Source organism: Aphelocoma coerulescens, chromosome 1 (genome assembly GCF_041296385.1).
Source record: "Aphelocoma coerulescens isolate FSJ_1873_10779 chromosome 1, UR_Acoe_1.0, whole genome shotgun sequence".
Classification (NCBI taxonomy): Eukaryota; Metazoa; Chordata; class Aves; order Passeriformes; family Corvidae; genus Aphelocoma; species Aphelocoma coerulescens.
The window spans coordinates 4,909,235-4,916,697 of record NC_091013.1 but is presented as its reverse complement, the minus strand read 5'-3'; positions in this window follow the sequence as shown (position 1 = coordinate 4,916,697).

Below are 7,463 nucleotides of genomic sequence, written 5' to 3'. Positions count from 1 at the left end.
AGAACACCTTTTACCATTTATTTTTGTTGCTGGCAGCTGTACTTGATGCAAACTGTTGCACATTCAGCCTGTTTTGGATGGAAGAGGCAGATGGATGCTGGATGATGAGCATGTGTGTTTACTGTCAGCTACAATTTTTACACATAGCAAAAAAGCTAAGACTGATAACCCTGAATGCTGTCACGATCAAGTTTTGCAGAAAAAGACCAGAACTTTGGTTCAGGTTGCTCACTGTTACTTTAGTAGTTAACCTTCCAAGAACCAGACTACAAAAATTCCTTTTTTCCTGGAAGTATTCATGTAGGTCCATAAGAGGTCCATGCTCTATTACTCAGGCAGCAGCAGCTTCCTTTGAATCCATAAAGCATGCAGGAAGCAGAAAGTTGGCACTTTTGACAAGTATGTTCAACTGTTAGAAAAAATAATCTCTGAATTCAAATATATTATCATGTCACTGTGAACAAAGTTCACAAAAATCGAATTCTTGGTATTCTCCTGAAGTAAATAGCTCTGAAATGGGCAACAGGTTGTAACTTGACTGGAAAATTCTGAGATGACCGAACCTAAATGGAAGAGGAGTTTCTTTCTGCCCTGCTTTCCCTCCCTTTCTCTGCTGATGGGACAATACAGATCCCTCACTCTTCGTGCCTATTAGTGACACCATCGATGGATGGACTGATACCAGCCAGACAAAGGACAAAACACCTGAAGTGCTGCTGTGGTTTCCTGATTTCCAATTTAATGTAACAGCCTCAGCTATTTTTAGGCTGGCAAATTCTTGATTGTTTGATACTTGCCCTTTGTAAAAATCCCAGGGTGGAAGTTGTCAATTTTAGAATTGATCGCCGAATAATGGATAATATTGTCAGAGCTTTCCAATATCAACCAAAATTGATCTTACCATCTGATCAAGTGCTGGTGATCTGCTTAAGATGTGGTTTTGGATGCAGTCTGTGTGCTTCTAAATCAGTATTTGCATCACCACTGCTGCAAGAAAGTGCCGGCAGAAACAGAACTTAATTTTTGCTGCAACGTATCAGGTCAAATTTGAGAGAAAACAGCAAATCTGCATGAACTGTCAGCCTCCACATTGTTCTGTGGATACAAACCTTGATATCACAGGACACTGCACCCAAACCTTTCACCCTGACTGAAGAAACTGCAGTGTTGGAATGTTGTTGAATGTTGCTGGAAAAAAGAGGGAATCATTATCGCAAAGCTGACACAGAAACTGTGATTAATTTCAACTGACAGAAACATGACAGAACTACAACAAAGTATGCTGAAACCTTGTGCAGCTGAGACATTTTCAGAAGAGTTTTAATGCTCATTGCTTGTTATCATGACAGTTTCACAGCCCAACATTAGTATTACCAGCAGTCTGGAGAAGGGGGTGCTGCTCTTGGAGCTGACAGTGTTGTTATTTCATATTTCTGAAAGGACCCCTGAAAATTCCTTTTGCACTCTTGTGTTTCCATAAAAAGACTGTATGATAAGTATCCATTGTGGTCTGCTTTTATATTAAAGAGAAATCCAGTGTAAAATGAGGAAAGCTGCTGAAATCCTCCCAACCAAAAGCCACATTGACCCCCAGATCAATGACAGTCACTTATAGGTAGACCCAGCCCAGCAAGCCTGAAAATCTTCCTTCAATTTTCCTTCTCATTTCTGTTAAACCCCTTGCTGTGCTGTCTTAATTATGCACAGGCAGGATATAGAATCATAGAATCATGGAATGGATTGGGTTGGAAGGGACCTTACATCACCCAGCTCCAACCCCTTTGCCATATGAGTCCCTCCTTACAGCTGGATTTTCCTCCCCCTCCTTACGCCCATAATATTCATGCCAGAGGCTTTAAAATAAATATAATCACAATATTAACATGTTTCTTTATGTTAAGCCAGGTGAAGATACCTGGGGGTTTAGGACATTTGCTGTGGGAGTTGTTTTGTATGGACATGGGCATTGAATTTTATTCAGAGAGAAGTGGGACTGATGAACTGGTCTTTAGTGGTACTCAGTATTACAGCTGGAATGAACTGGTAGACAAAAAAGTAACTTTTCAAAGAGTTTTTAAGGCAGGCTACCAAGCCTTTCCTTTTCCTTGGGGTTTCTTCTCTTTATTCAACAGAAATAATTTTCAACACCACATGTGCAGGTACAGAGGGCTGCCAAACCAGGTGGGGCTGAAGGCAGCTCTGGTTTAACTAATCCTGATTAGGGGTTTCATGGTAAACACCTTGGGAGTGTTTAAGACCTTTATATTAGGGGAGTGTATATTTGCCACCTTATTAAAGAGGCTGATGAAACAGCCTCAGGTTTGTGAACTCACATCACTGGTGTAGCACAGGGTTAAATTACAACCACAGTAACCCTTAGGAACACAACCTGCTCGTAGGCACTGCCTTGCAGCAACATGTCACAGGCTCTTGGGAAATTAACCCAATGTTCTTCACATGCTGGACGCTGCAAGAAATGTCCAGCACGTGAAGGAAAATTCCTTTGCCATTCATCATCTGTTCCTGTCACCACGAGAGTTTAGTCTGGAAACTGAGACAAAGGTGGTAAGTTTGGATGAGCCACAAGTGACTTTTATTCAATATGCAGTTTTCCCAGACACTCTGAGAAACATCACATGGATGAACTCTCCTTTGGCCAATCCAAAATCCCTTTTGTTTTTTTTTTCACTTGAGTTGTACAAATGAATAGGAAATTTCTGTAAAGAGACAGAGATGAGCATAAAAACAAGAGCCTAAGCTTGGTGTCTGAAGAAGCCAAAGTGCCTTCTGAGAGGTGACATGCATTTAACTTGCTTTTGACATGCTTTTAACACATCCTGCACCAGGTACATCCCAGCACAGAAGTGGGCATCTGCCCAGCTCTGTTCTTAGGGCAAGATCCACATAAATCTGTAAATGCAAATTTAAGAACTGTACATTAGGCTTCAAAAAATTAGATCAGTCTCTTCACTTTTTGGAGTGTCTCCAATATCCAAACAAAGCAGGCTGGAAGCTGGCATTCTAAGTGCTGCACTGCGCATCCTGCTGGTTCTGGTTCCAACCTGTTTTGATCCCTGAAAGCTGCACACACTCCAGCATCTCTGTGAGCGTAGCACTGGTTTCAAATCTGCAGGCCAAATTTATTCCCTTCAACAAAAAGGCCTATAAGAAGCAGTATCAGAGTTGTGGGCACCAAGAGCCCCAGATTACATAAAGCACAGTAAGAAAGGAGCTTACTTGGTGTGTTTGACTTTAGGGAAGGTACAAGGAAGTGGTTCTTATCTGGACTGAAAGAGCACGCTTGATCATTGCCTTTAATCTCTCTTTTGATGTATTTAACATGAGCAGAGGCTTCCAAGTTTGTTTTGTTGCTTTTGTCACACGTTCTCTTGCTGGTGGGGCTCCAGCCCCAGTAGAGGAGAGCAGGCTGTGGCCCCAGCATCGACACCAGGTATATGAGTAAGTTTTTGAATAGTTTGCATCATTTTTGGCAGGGGAGAGGTAAAAATGCACCAATCTTTTGAGTTGTCAAAATATGACCAGGCCAGTTTTTCCTGATCAAAAGAAAACTGACTCCATCATCAATTCATTTCCCTGAAGAGAGCTTTGATAGCTGAGCAGTGCAATTGTAAAATGCAATGGGCAAGAGGAAAAAAGATTATTGATTTCCCCACCTCATAATGCTGGAGCGTATTTACTCAAGGTAAAGGCAGGCACAGGGCTGGCAGCTGAGACAGGAGCCTGGCCTTGCCTCAGGCACCCACGTCAGAGCTCTGCTCTGAGGCTGCCAGCCATAAATATGGTCCCCCTGGAGCTCTCAGGTGAGAGGGGAAAGGCAGGGAGGGAAGGAAAAACGAGAAGGGAAGAGAAAACAGCAAGAATGTCTTGAAACACCACAGCATGAAGCACTTAGAGGACATAATTTGCACTTAAAATCCCCAGTAAATCATAGTTCCTTCGTGCAGGTTTCCCACTGTTTGAAGGACATTTTGCATAGGGGGTCAAGTGGAAGGGAGTTTCAGATCCTTTTCATACAACTTCATGTGTCATTTATTTGGTTACCTTTACTCTAGGCAGCGTTATCTCTACCAGAGACCAATTTGAAATGGTCATAATCACATGAAACCCACAGCAGATGGCAGCATACAGCAAAATTTTGCCTCCATCCTGTTGAAAAATAAATAAATAAACGCTGAACAGTTCGTGCCTCAGCCACCAGAAGTGGATAATGCAAATGCAGTTACAGCACGTGTCACATTCTTGGAGGTTGGAGGAGAGGTTACTGAGGAGATGCAGCTCCCCCAGCAGAGGAGGGGACTCTCAGCACCTGGGAGTGTGGCCAGGGCATCCACAGACCTCCCCAGGTCTCCTCTGGTGGGTGCTGGCCCCAGCTCCCCAAATTGGGTGATTGCTGTGTGCTAGTGCTGCTGGCTCCTCACGCTGTGGGATGCCCTGGCAATCACAGCCTCAGAATTTCTCATGTTTTGATACATTTTTATTTTTTAAATATTTTAAAAATAGCAGTAAGATGTCACTGCAGAGCTGGCTTTGATCCAGAGAGATCTGTTGAGCAGCTTATTATCCACATCTCCAAATACCTGTCTATTCCCATCAGAGGCTGAATTTATAACTGGACATTAACAGTGAAAAAGAACCTTTTCCTTACGAATTATTTTGTCACTCCCCAATGGCAGAAAGAAAAGAAGTTTATTTAGAGTTTATTTATCCTTTTTATGAGCACTTTTACTATGACTAGGATGAGATCACATCTTACAGGCCTCAGGGCAAAAATAAGACCATCACATAAAAATATTTCTGTACAGGTACCCAGTGCTAGGCACCTACAGCCATGTGCAGGTAACTTAATTTTAAGAAACCCTTAAAGCTGGTAGGGAAGTGGAGGTTAAACTTCTCCAGAAACAAAATATTTCATCACACCATGGTGGCAATAAAGAGGGAAGAGAAAGGTGACACCTATTCAAGATTTTCTTCCCCTCCTCCTCCTGCTTCTCCCTGCAGAAGGAGGAAAACATGTCCATGGCAGCTGGAGACAGCTCGGTGTCCCTGCCCCTCCTGGCTCTGCATCCCCACATCCACCCACGCCACAATAATCCCTGATTTTTATAGTTCCTCCTCTGCACTACCCCAGATCCTCTCTGCCTCTCAGAGACCTTCTTGCCTCACAAGCCCTTTGTTTTCTCCACAAGTCTGTGTCCCTAAATACCCACCCTCCTTCCCCTGTCCCTCAGCATTTGGCTGGGCAGCAGGCAGGGCAGGCACCAGACCATCAGCCCAGCAGCGGATGCCAAGCCAGAGCCTGCAACATCCCTGCTTTTCCCTCAGTGGGAACAGTCACAAATTTGCACAAAACTTGTCAGATGTTGGTATCACTGTTTCAATAGCTTCTCCTGCAGTTTCTCTCCCAAATTCTGTCCAACAGGTTCAGGAGTGTTGAGGTTTAACTACAGTCTCACGCAGCTGCCTCATTCCCCTCCCTGCTACAGTGTAGAGAAGAATCAAAAAGAAAAGGTGAGCCTTGTGGGTTGAGATAAGAACAGTTTAATAATTGAAAATAATAATATTAACAACAACAATGAAAACGAGTGGGAGAGGAATAAAACCCAAGAGAAACAGGTGATGCCCAATGCTCACCACCCACTGACCGATGCCCAGCCCAGCCCCCTGCCCCTTACAGACAATTGCCCCCAGTTTATACACTGAGCATGATGTTCCATGGTATGGAATATCCCTTTGGCTAATTCAGACCACCTGTCCTGTCCCTCACGGCTTCTCATGCAGCTCCTCACTGGCAGAGCATGGGAGACAGAGAAGTCCTTGGTTTAAGGTGAGCGCTACTTAGCAGCAACCAAAACATCCCTGTGTTATCAACATTATTCTCCTGCTAAATCCAAAACACAGCGCTGTACCAGCTACTGAGAAGAAAATTTACTCTATCCCAGCCAAAACCAGGGCATGAAGTGATTGGGGGACTGGGAAGCCAAGAGGGAGAAGGGCAGATGTGCCCCCTGCTTGCAAGAAACAGGCAGAACCCCATAGGCACAGGATAACTTCAAGCCTTCATTCCCTTCTAAAGGCAGCACCCTCTCCTCCTCCCCAGATTCTCACCCCTCTGGGGTGAAGCCTCTTGTCACACCACATCTGTGCCCCTCTCACAGGCCCAGTCAGTCCTTGAGCATCTCTGCACCTTTCCTGCTGTCCCTGCACAGGTGCCACTCGCAGCAGATCCTGGTCCCCTGCTCCAGTGATGTCTGGGCACCGAGCACTGCTCCTTCCTGAGGGAACCACAGCCCCACTGGCCACCTCATCCTTCAGTCTTGTGGAACTGAGCCCCTGGGTGCTTGCAGAGAAAGGAGTAAAGCAGAGAAAGGAATGAAGCCTCAAAATGCAGATAGGCTTGAAAATACACATAAGCCAGCAAACCAAAAAAGGAAAAAAGGCCTTGGAAAAGTTAAAGAGCTTTATGTTTGTGGTTTATACCCAGGACCTTCTGCTCTCCCCTTTCACAGTGCAGGAGCACCCAGCAAGAAGGGTGTGTTTGGTGGTGACAGAGCTCCACAGAGAAACTCAAGCCCAGGTCAGTGGCTGCAGAGGCAGAGCACACCTCACTGCCTCAGGGGGCTGTGAGGCCTCAGAGCTGTTGCCCTCCCTGCCAGCAGCAGGCAGAGCAAAGTGGGAGCATCCCAGTTGATGTGTTGACAAGTGCCAGGTCTTTACAGGTCTGCTGTGCAGTGCCAGATGTGCTGCACGTGTGCTACACTGGGATCAGCCCTTCCCAGCTTTCTCAATCCAAGGGCCACAGTCATTTTAAACAAAGTCAGGGACCATCTGGCACCATGCAGCCAAATGATTTTTTATTTACAAGTGGAGATGCTTCTTTATTTATGTGACTTCCCTTTTCCTGTTCACCCACCTGTATGCATGGACATGTGTTCATATTTATAAAGTTATTTTCTTTTCTTTTCATTTTTGCCAGTTGCTGTGCTGGCCAGCAACAGCTCTGGTCACTGACAGATTGGGACTGGAAATTCAGAAATGTTGCTTGAGCTGATTAATTAATCCCCTTCCCATTGCAAATCCTGACTCTGGGACCCAAAAATCCCGGTCCCTGCCTGAGATACGGATTTGCTGGAGAGGAGGGTAGTGACTGCTGTTCCTGACAGCCGCCTGAGTGCTGCCAGCATCCCTTTGTGCGACACCAGGGATGTCACTGTGACACCCGTCCTCACAGGGACCTGCAAGGCAGGGGGGATTTGTCACTCGGGAAAATCACACAAATCACACACACAACTGAAGTGTGAGGACGGCAGCAGAGCAGGGACAGAGCCAGAGCCATCCCAGGGGTAGGGGAACTATCAGGGAGAGCTCCCAGCCCACAGGGCATCCTTCGCCCAGGGAGGCTCCTGCAGTCCTGCAAGGGCTATCTGCTCCTGACGGCTGCCCAT